The sequence below is a fragment of the Magallana gigas genome, chromosome 6, assembly GCF_963853765.1.
Source record: "Magallana gigas chromosome 6, xbMagGiga1.1, whole genome shotgun sequence".
NCBI lineage: Eukaryota > Metazoa > Mollusca > Bivalvia > Ostreida > Ostreidae > Magallana > Magallana gigas.
The window spans coordinates 19,359,057-19,370,345 of NC_088858.1; the positions used below are offsets into that span (position 1 = coordinate 19,359,057).

General features: G+C 32.2%; 1 long non-coding RNA gene across 1 annotated transcript; it reads right to left on the reverse strand.

Moving 5' to 3' along the window:
• Positions 1-1,704: 1,704 nt before the first annotated feature.
• LOC136276314 (uncharacterized) lies at positions 1,705-2,767 on the reverse strand. Its single transcript, XR_010714801.1, has 2 exons — positions 2,505-2,767; positions 1,705-2,161 (listed from the first exon to the last, which is right to left on the reverse strand). It is a non-coding gene; the product is annotated as an uncharacterized lncRNA (long non-coding RNA).
• Between the last annotated feature and the right edge of the window lie 8,522 nt (positions 2,768-11,289).

Here is an 11,289-nt window from a genome sequence, read left to right on the forward strand (position 1 = left end):
ATAAAGATTTAAGTTGCCCTTACATTGTTTCTATGTGGGCCAATTGCCATGGTAGCAGAGGATAAAGACCGGAAAACTGACAATTTTAAGCCAATCTTGGATTAAATTGAAAGCCATATGTTTATAGTAAAACGTTTAGGTATGTTACGCCTATTTTAATGAAATGATATTTAATAGAAAAGATTAGGAGGTGCATGGGGGTTGGGGTAGATTTTTTGTTTTATATGCTGGTATAAATTGTTTCCATTATTTTCTTCTATTTGCTAGCTTTATGACCAGAAAAAAAATTCACTGTCAAATTTAATTTTGTTTATGAACCTGATCATTTCTATTTAGACGTAAATGTTTCTTGACCATTAGAAATACCCTAATGTAGCATTCATTTGTTAACAATAAAATGGGGAAAGTAAATCAAAATTTGAAAAATTTCAGCTAAAATCGTGACCTCGCCCCTTTTAGATATTGCTTCCTGACACTATTTTTAACAGTTACTGTTCTCCATTTTGGCTCTTCTCTTAGGATAGCTTTTTATCTTTCTTACTGTTATTTTTTGTAAATCCGAAGAAAATCTTTTTTCTGATATAGTGAATGCTTAAAACACTAGCATTACATGTATAGATATATACTTGTATGTTCTTCTTAGTCCACAACTATTTGGAATTATAAAGGGGGTTAAGAAAGACTAAACGTAATAAAGGTCTTTTTTCAAAAATGTCATTTCTGATTTTTGGGCTTGATTTAAGGATCTTAAATGATAGAAATAAAAAACCATTTCTTAAAACAAACTTCATTTCTGAGTATATTTACTGTCCCTTACCAAAATATTGACCTTCTGGCAACACATTCTGGCATTATTGCAGCAATACTGCAGCAACATTCTGGCAATACATTGCGGCAATGTTGCTGCAGTAGCGTTTTTCGTATGCAAATGAGATTGCGGCAATATTGCCAGAAAGATGTTGCCGCAAAAGTTTTGCTGCAACATATTGTTGCGACAACACCTTTCTGGCCATACATTGCGGCAATGTTGCTGCAGTAGCGTTTTTCGTATGCAAATGAGATTGCGGCAATATTGCCAGAAAGATGTTGCGGCAAAAGTTTTGCTGCAACAACACCTTTCTGGCAATACTTGAGATTGCAGCAATATTGCCAAAAAAGTGTTACAGCAAAAATTTTGCTGCAACACCTCTCTGGCAATACATTTGCATAAGAAAAATGACATTGCAGAAATATTGGTTCAATGCATTTTCTGTGCTCTGGCATCAATGGTACAATATATGCAACATTTATAAATTATAATGTATAAAGTAAAGCAGTCATGTATATTATATTAATCTACAACCAAAATGGAAAAAAAAATCTTTAATTGCCATTACAGTTTTATTTTTTTAAAGATGCAAAAAGGTTACAACAAGACTAACATTTCACATTACATTAAATTTGGACTTTCAAAAATAAAAAAATAAAAAACAGTTTGTGATTACACAATATTACAGAAGTAAAAAAAGTTATATTATTCAATGTAACATGCACAAAATAAGTATCGAATTAAAAATATAATGTATAATATTAGAGACCTGAAACTGGAATTTCAACATGCTTATAAAGGACACCAGTTAAAATTCATAATCTTTAAATTTAACACATAAATACAATAAACACAAATATGATGAACAAATCATGATGAAACTTGACTTAAAGTACTCAGCCAATCAGTGACAATTTATTGCTGCAGAATAACATGTATTGTAGTTTGATTGACACAACGCGCACAGACGGATTGACACAATGCGCACAGACGGATATGGACAAAAGTTCACTGTTTACCGTAAGCAAAGCTCAAACCATATAGTTCACAAGTCCTGCACAACCACTTGCTGTATTACGACTGATCAAGGCATTCGTCCTAGGCATTCTAAATGTCCTTTTTTTGACAGCCATGTGGGCATTCTGATTTCACACATAAACAATCACAAAAACAGCTATCAGAATATCACAACAATATCCACATTGGAATTAAGCACTGTTGTGTATATGTTCCTCTCCATAATCTTAAACAAATTACGTCATCATTCTTTTTTGGTTGCCAGTTCCACCATTCATTTAATCAGTAAGGTGACAGCTTTTTTCATGGTTTTCAGGTCTGTGTAACCCAGACCTACTGGGAAGATAAATGGATTTCATATAAGCACATTGGCACTTGTTTTCAGATTTTAAGCAGTTTCAAGGGGGGTCAGGGGTGTCCAGACCCCCTCCCCCTTCAAATTTTTTAAAATTACATTATAAAATTACCAAAAATATGCCTCGGACCCCCTTCCCCTGGCAAACTCAAATAATCGTCGTACCCCCCCCCCCCCCCGAATAAAATTCTAGATCCGCGCATGGTTCTTAAACAGTGTTAAACCCATTGGTATAATGGTAGATCGCAGTCTTACGGTTTATATTCTTATAACAAACATGTTTAAACCGCCATTCAATGAATATATTTTTATTGCTAAACTTACTTTTTCAAAAACGTGCTCATGCAAATGGTGCAGGGGATGTCAACACTCGATTCGTTCACTCAGATTCGTCCTCAGTTCAGCCGTTGATTTTTTTTTTTACAGATAAACACTCCATTAACAGTGTATTTTTTTTTACCTTGTATACAGATAATTCCCGTATTTCATTCATTTCACCATCTCCAGTGATGGCAGGAGGCTCGATGGCAGACAACATGGCAGCTTCGAATGTGAAAATTGGCGGCTAGCGATTTGATCGACCAATCAGCGCGAGCGTAACTTAACATTAAAACGAACGTAAAAGTGGAAACAAACAGCATACGAACATTCTTAATTCAACATGCATCGAGCAGTTTAGATACTCAAATCTAAGTAGACTGATATTTTAACTTAATAAAAAAGAATATACCGTTACAAAAGAACAGACAGGTCGGTATTCACGTAAAACATGAGTTGGGGATGATTCAAACAGTCTTTTATAGTGAAACATCGTAACCATGCATAACAGTTATATATATGCCATTGAAGGGAATATCCCTGGATTTTTTTAATTGAGACTTTCTTAGAATAAGACTTTAATCATAAAATATTTATTAGATTTAATTTTTTCGACTTATTATTATTTTTTTGGGAAAAATATTTATACAAAAGCAATTCATGCAGTTTTAGACTTGTGCTAAATGTGTAAAATTTTATAAGGCTAAATTCTGTTAAAGCTTTTGCAAGCTCGGTAAGCATAATACATCAGAGGAAAAAGAAAATATTGTGGTAAACTTCTGGCAAATTTTGAGGTGTTATAACTAAAATCATATCTAAATAATTGACAATTTTTTAACCCCCCTCCACTGCTCGGCTTCCCCTTAAATTATAATTAAAGCAGAAATCAAATATGATGCCTAGCAGTATTGCCAGATCGAATTATATATATTATGTATAAATTAGTTCATGATTTAAATGATCAAATACATGTAGATGTTATCAGAAAATTATTTCTGGCAGGATGATACTGAGTGTAGCCAGAATATTACCAGAAGTCGTTGCAGCTAGTGGCAATATTCTAGGTGGATGTTAATATAATTTTTTTACAGATTGAAATAACTCTAATAGTATTGCCAGAATGTTGCCAGAAGTTATTGCCGCTAGCGGCAACACTCCAGCAGTATTGCCAAAATGTTACCAGAAGTTGTTGCAGCTAGCGGCAACATTTCACTAGTCTCAAAATCTGGTTTCTGGTAACAAAAATGTGTTGCTGCAATATTGCCGCAATATTGCGGCATTGTTGTAGCAATAATTTTAATTTGGTAAGGGGTTATTTGTACCAAAAATACTATACATGTATTTTTGCGGAGGCTGTTTTTATTTTGTTCATGTTTTACATTTTACCTTTTTTCTTCTACCTGCATCAATTGAATATCCTGCATCAACTGAATATCTAAAAAACCTATTTATCAATAAAATTGTAATTTTATAAAGTATATTGCAATCCTTTACTTAGATACTTTATTTGAGTATCATTTGCGTCTGTACAACAGATGTTTGAATGCACGCAGATATGACTGTAAAGAGAGTAAACATGTGAACATTTCTACGATGTGTGGTGTCTTTAATAGACGTTTTTGAAATTTAGTTTCAATGCAGAATGACTTTGTTGTAAAAGTTCTTAAGAGAAAGGCAGACGATATGAAAAAAGAAAGCATCAGGAATTGAGAGGGGAAAGATACACTAAAGTCTTAAACTAAAACATGGTCGAAATGCATTGCTAACATCAACAAATAATGTATTAGTTTTTAGCTCACCTGAACCGAAGGTTCAAGTGAGCTTTTCTGATCACCCGTTGTCCGTCGTCCGTCCGTCCGTCTGTCTGTCCGTCTGTAAACTTTTCACATTTTCGACTTCTTCTCAAAAACCACTGGGCCAAATTTAACAAAATTTGGTACAAAGCATCCTTATGGAAAGGGGATTATAAATTGTGAAAATAAAGGGCACAGCCCTTTTCAAAAGGGAGATAATTGCGAAACAGTAGGTATAGGGAGCGTGTCTTTAAAAATTTTCTTCTGAAGAACCACTGCACCAGAAAGGCCAATTTTTACATAAAAGCTTGTATATATATAGTGAAGATTCTAAATTGTAAAAATCGTGACCCTCGGACCAAAACTGGAGCCCCAGGCGGGGTTCAAAATTTAACATAGAAATACATAGGAAAAATGTTTAAAAAATCTTCTTCTCGAGAATCACTGCACCAGAAATGCCAATATTAACACACAAGCTTGTATATATAGTGAAGATTCTAAATTGTAAAAATCGTGACCCTCGGACCAAAACTAAGGCCCCAGGCGGGGTTCAAAGTTTAACATAGAAATACATAGGACAAATGTTTACATGACTTTTGTTCCATATATTCAACTAAATTGTGCACCAAAAAACCCAACTGTGTATCCCTGATTATTGACAACTCATTGCATAAGTATATAAGGTTGTTTAATCAAGAAATGACGGATGAATACGATAAAGTGTAAAAATTCATTAAATGTTATTTTAGTTAATCGCTTACATTTTATTTGGATACCGTGCTCGATAAAAATAAAAATTAAGATGTAAATTTATTTGTTATCGGGCACAGTCTCCAAAATAAATGTAAGCGATAAATTTATCTTGTGATTTTGTTGCAATATTGCAACTAGTTTGGTTGAGCATTATAGATACGGCAGATCAACGCACGTGGTGTGGATTTATTTGTAAACAAGCATCCCAAAGATAATCTTGTTTTACACGGGAATTGAATAAATTAAAGTATGTTTTATTATAATAAGGGAAATACTGTTAATGTTTTTCCCTCGTATACAAATGATGAACCCGTAAAATTTGTTCAAAGAGTTTTTAAAGCAGAAAGAGGATAATTTATTTTTGAACTTTCTCCGATTTTTGTAACCATGATGAGTTATGATTCATTGTATTACAAATGTATCACTACGTATTTTATAAGGAAATAAACTGAGTATACAATCATATGGTGATGTAAAAATTGCATATAAAAATATAGTTGCATATTGTGATATTTATGTACTTATTGTACGTACGACCTAACTCAGACAGCGCGTGCAGGGATCTCTATCTCGCGGGCTCCCTGGTCGAGAACGGATGTGTCCCTGTGCATGGCGAGGGCTATTGTGAACTCTTGTTGATGAACCCATGTTTTATGTGTATTTGTATGTTGTCTGCTTGGCAATAAATACTATAATACGTACGAATTTAATTTCACAAAATATTTGATATACGACTTTTGCTACAGAAATTTAAATTAATGATACCTATATTAAAGAAAATGTCAGCTCGAGGCCTTTGTGGGCGTTCCGGCCTTTGATATGTATAGTGAAGATTCTAAATTGTAGAAATCATGACCCTCGGACCAAAACTGGAGCCCTAGGCGGGGTTCAATGTTTAACATAGAACTACATAGAAAAAATTGTTAAAAACTTTCTTTTTAAGAACTACTGCACCAAAAATGACAATATTAACACAAAAGATTGTATATATAGTGAAGATTCTAAATTGTAAAAATCGTGACCCCCGGACAAAAAGTGGGACCCCAGGAGGGGTTTTAATTTTAACATATATAGGAAAATGTTTTAAAATCTTCTTCTCAAGAACTATAATGCAATAGTTTGGGATATTACTATGCATACATGTACATCCTATAATAATGTAGATTCTAATTTGTAAAAATCGTGACTCCCGGACAAATAATGGGGCACCAAGAGGGGTTCAAAATTTAAACATTTTAAAAAATATAAAGGAAACGTTTAAAAATTTCTTCTCAAGAACTACAAAGTTATAGTTTGTGGAATTATTATGCATGCATCCCTGGCTTATGTAGATTCTTAACTGGTAAAATAGTGACCTCCGGACCAATACTGGGGTCCCAAGAGGGGGTGAAAGTTTATTATAGAAATATAAAGGTAACATGCTAAATAATGTTCTCCTCGATAACTACAATGCTTCAATTTGTGAGATTACTATCATGCACACAACCTTGGATAATGTAGGTTCGATAGTTTTAAAATAATGACCCCTCGACTAATACTGGGGACCCAAGATGGGTTAAAGATGGGTTAGAAGTATATATGGAAAATTTTTAAAAATCTTTTTCTCGAGAACTACAATTCTTCAATTTGTCAGATAACTACGTAAGCATCCTCAAATAGTGTAGATTCGAAATTATAAAAGCCGTGGTCCTCGATCTAATACTGGGGCCCCAAGATGTGTTCAAAGTTAAGCATAGAAATATAGAGGGAAAATGATTAAAAATCTTTTTCTAGGGAACTATAATGCTTCAGCTTGTGAGATTACTATGCAGGCATCCTTAAATAATGTAGATTCCAAATAAATAAAGCTTTGGCACTGGACTAATACTGGGGCCCCAAGATGGGGTTCAAAGTTTAACATAGAAAGATATATTGAAAATGTTTTTAAAAAGTTTTTTCTCGAGAATTATAATGCTACAGTTTGTGAGACTACTATGCAAGGATCCTCAAATTGTGTAAACTCTAATGTAGTGGAACCAAGAGTTATCTTTCTTAATGTTGTTCTGTACAGTCTGAGAGGTATACCTCTTGACGTGGAACTCTTCTACGTTCAGTTTTTCAGGCTGTGTACGTGCGGTCCCGCCGCAGTGCTACACATTTTCATTCCTATGTTACTATTTATGTTGTTAAAGCCAACCATAAACCTCGGACTAATACTGGGGCCCCAGAAAGGGGTTCAATGTTTAAAATAGAAAAAGCATATGATACGAAATAGAATGTTACAAGGAACTGCTGTTTAGATGAGCGATGTGGCCCATGGGCCTCTTGTTGTATTTCTGTCCAACGGTTTTTTTTTCTTTCACAAGTAAGACAACTGTTGTTCAATATAAAATTGTTTTTTCTTTTAAATGTCGATTATATGGCTTAAACTTTGATTATTTTTTTCAGCGCACTATTAATCTTTGCAGTAGTCCCGTATGTTTTAGCATGTTACCCGATTATTGTCTCAAAAGAGATTATTTTGTCATTTCAATATTATTGTTATTAATGTTTATTTTGATTAAAAACACAATACTTAAGAATGTTTTTTAAGGTTTCATCAACGTCAGCATGAAAATAAAAGACTGTGTAACCAACTGTCCAGTCGCACGCACTACGATTCTACTTGGCATTTGGTTGTAAAACAAAATATACGTTCTTGCCACGTCAAAGGTGAACTTAAGACATTTAATTTTTTGTTTTAAGAGTATGACAGATCTTAAGATAATCATAAGTTATGACTTTCTGTGACATAGCTATGGTAAGATCTTATGACAATTTTTTGTCTCAAGATAGATCGTAGCCATAAGATACTTTTATGAAACGGGCCCCTGGTATTTAAAAATACATTTCACTTAAATAAAACATATATGTGACAGATATAGAGTTTCTGTATATAGTGCAAAAAGCTATTCGTAGAATAATACGAGTGGTATGTTAAGACTGACACGGAAAGTGTACATTCAAAATAAATTACATGCAGCATGTTTATGGGTTTTTTTTTTTTAAATCGATATATTATATCATTGGTTAATAAAACTTTGAGAGTCATATAATTATAAAGTAGTATATATATGAACAAAACATTGAACTGTTTAGATTTAAAGCCCCTTTTGTAGACGAATTTATTTAATTTTGATTTCTGTTTGTTCATATTGAATACCGTAGAATATACTAACAATATTTTATTATTAACTATTGATGTTCAAATTGCCACAATTTTTAATACTGAGAAATGTTTTACGTAAGATATGTGTAACACTGTCAAATAAATTTGCTATAGCAAACAATTAAGAAACAGTAGCTTTACAGAATTAATTTTTGTTGTTGTTTTTTAAAATTGTTTTACGGCCTATCGGAATGTTAGAAAATAGGGGCACGTAATTAAAATATCTTTATCTCGTAATTACGAGAAAATATCTCATTATTACTAGTTAATCATATCGTTATTACCAGAAAAGATCTCGCTATTGATGAGTTATCAATGAGTTAATTATCTCATAATTGCGAGAAAATATCTCGCTATATAAATATATATACATGTAGTAGTTGTTATTCGATTTATTTTTGTGAAAAAAACATATATATAACAAGTGTTCCTAGTTCATCAGATCTAGACCTCCCAAGTCGATCGGTTCACCCTTTCAGTCTACTTTTTTTTCTTTCCAGAAACGTTAAATTTGATATTTGATTATTTTTGTAATACAACGATTATTTATGAATAAGTGGAAAGAATTTTTACTTCATCAACGTATATCACAATCCCGTTTCGAAGTAATTACCAGGTTTTCCTAGTTAAAGCGACATTCCATTAGTTACAGATAACTATATTTTTCAATCATGGATAAGACTGACAGCTCCAGATTGAAAATCATTATCCTATATATACTGACTTCATGATGATTAAAGCTTTTTTTTGCACAGACACTTTTTTCTGCAATAAAAGTTTGCCTTACATTATAAAATCAAATATGATAGTAATGTAAAAAGATCAGAAATATTTGCCGAAAAAGAATTAATTTTTTTTATACACTATAATAGTATCAGTTGAAAATCATTTATTAATTTGATTTGAAAATAATGAAATTTATATCATACGTTTATCTGTATCTCAATCCATTCCCTTGTACTTCCACTGATCAGGTTACCTGCTTTAAAGGTTATTACATGTTATTGTATTCTTTTGATGTTTAATGTTTGGTACGAAGGGGAACAACCCTGATTGTGTGATAAAATGATAGTTATACTGAACAATTTGTCATTTATAAAGTATCGTATTCTATTGTTCCATTGTACTATCATGATACTTGTATTTTATAGATATCAATCAGTTTTATGTTATGTATTTTTTACTTGAACATCATAAAATAATTTGCAATTTGACCAATATAGAAAGAAAATTTTAAATTCAAATTCTAAATTTTAATTTAAAAACTATCGAATACAATGTTAGGGGGCACGTCTATATTTCCATAATAAACGTTAGATCGAGTTAAACAAAGTCTAGACCATTAATATTTTTCTTCAATGTTAAAGAAAATGGCAGAGGAAATGAGATTTCATTTCGCAGTTGCATTTAAATGCATTCATTACTAATGTAGACGAAACTAGAATATTGTCTAGGGGAACGACCGTACCATCTGTTACAGCATCCCCATGCTGTCTTTCATAAAGACGGACAATAATGAAAAAAATCAACTATGCAAAAGTAGGCGTATAGTAGTTTTATTGGATCTCTATTTAATTAAGTGTACAAATAAGAAAAATCACAAACAACCCATTAATCGTTTTGATGATGCTTCATCATATAAACAAATAAAAAATCAATTCATGATTGTTAATTGATGCTTTGTATAAAAAATGGACAATTTTCACTATATTGTATTCATGTTTGGAACAATGTCAACACGTTCCGAAGCAGACGTCGTCTGGCGATGACGTCATTACTGAAAGCGGACTTGAGTTAATCGGACATCACCCTTGATATGCAAGGTGTCGATTCTGTTCAATGGCTGAACACGGTTTCTGAATTCCAGCAAGTGTTGATTGTTAACAGCAATCTATTTCATTAAAAAAAATTAATCCAATTTCTTTGAATCTAATAATTCATAATGCTGAAACACAAGACCAACCATAGCTAATACATTTTCGGTACCTTATATGTATATGTATAACAAATATTTAAATGTATGTTTTAAAGCGGCACTATTTGGACCAAGGTTGTTCATTTTATTTTCAATGCTAAAGATGCTTTGATAAGGTATTTCTAATGCTCAACCAGATGTCGAGTTACAAGCAAGATTAGAACTCGGAAATTTTTATTATGTAAACAAGGTTTGTGTTATGTTTTTATTAAAGAGGCATGGTCACGATTATGGTCAAATTTTATTTTTATGTTTTTATTATTTACAATGCTTTAGAAATGCATTTCTAATGATCAAATTAAATTTGAGAGTCATTCGTAGAGTTATAAGCAAGATACAGGGCTCACAATTCTTTGTCATGTAAACAAGGCTCGTGCCCTGTTTTTGTTTACATAGGTTCAATATACCAGTAAAAAATCGTTTTCCAGGTTATTTTTCTTTTTTTTTAATTTATTTTAAGGATAGATAAACAGTTCCTAACGTTTAACACATTCGTTTTAGGTTTAAAACTGAAATTTTTACTTCCACGTTCAAAATGTAAACAAACGCTTTGTTTACAAAGTGAAGAATTTCAAGCTCTGTAACTCGCTTATAACTCAACAAATGAAACTCAAATTTCGGTTGCCCATTAGAATTGCCTTTCTGAAGCATTGTAAATATTAAAATTGGAAAAATAATTTTTGATCAAAATCGTGACCATGCCCCTTTAAATATTTGTGTGATATACTTCAAGGAGATTTTTTTTTCTACTTGCTAAATATTATAATAAAAACACAAAAACAGTGTCTACTGTTCTTCGAATTCAATGTTGTTTTAAGCCTGATAATTTGTTTTCTGCAGAAACGAGTATTAAGATTGAATTAAGATACTTCAATAAGCAAGGATGGGGTATTTCTTTAAAATTAGATCATATGTTGATTCAAGTTCATTAATGCAATTTAAACAGTGATGAATCTTCGGTTGCTTTCGATAACAAACTTGTCAACTTTAATGTAAATATATAGTCGAGTCAGTCCTAAATATCACCTACAGGTACAACCGCTCGCATACTATCGTATCGAACGTGTTTTTTTAAAAAAAGAA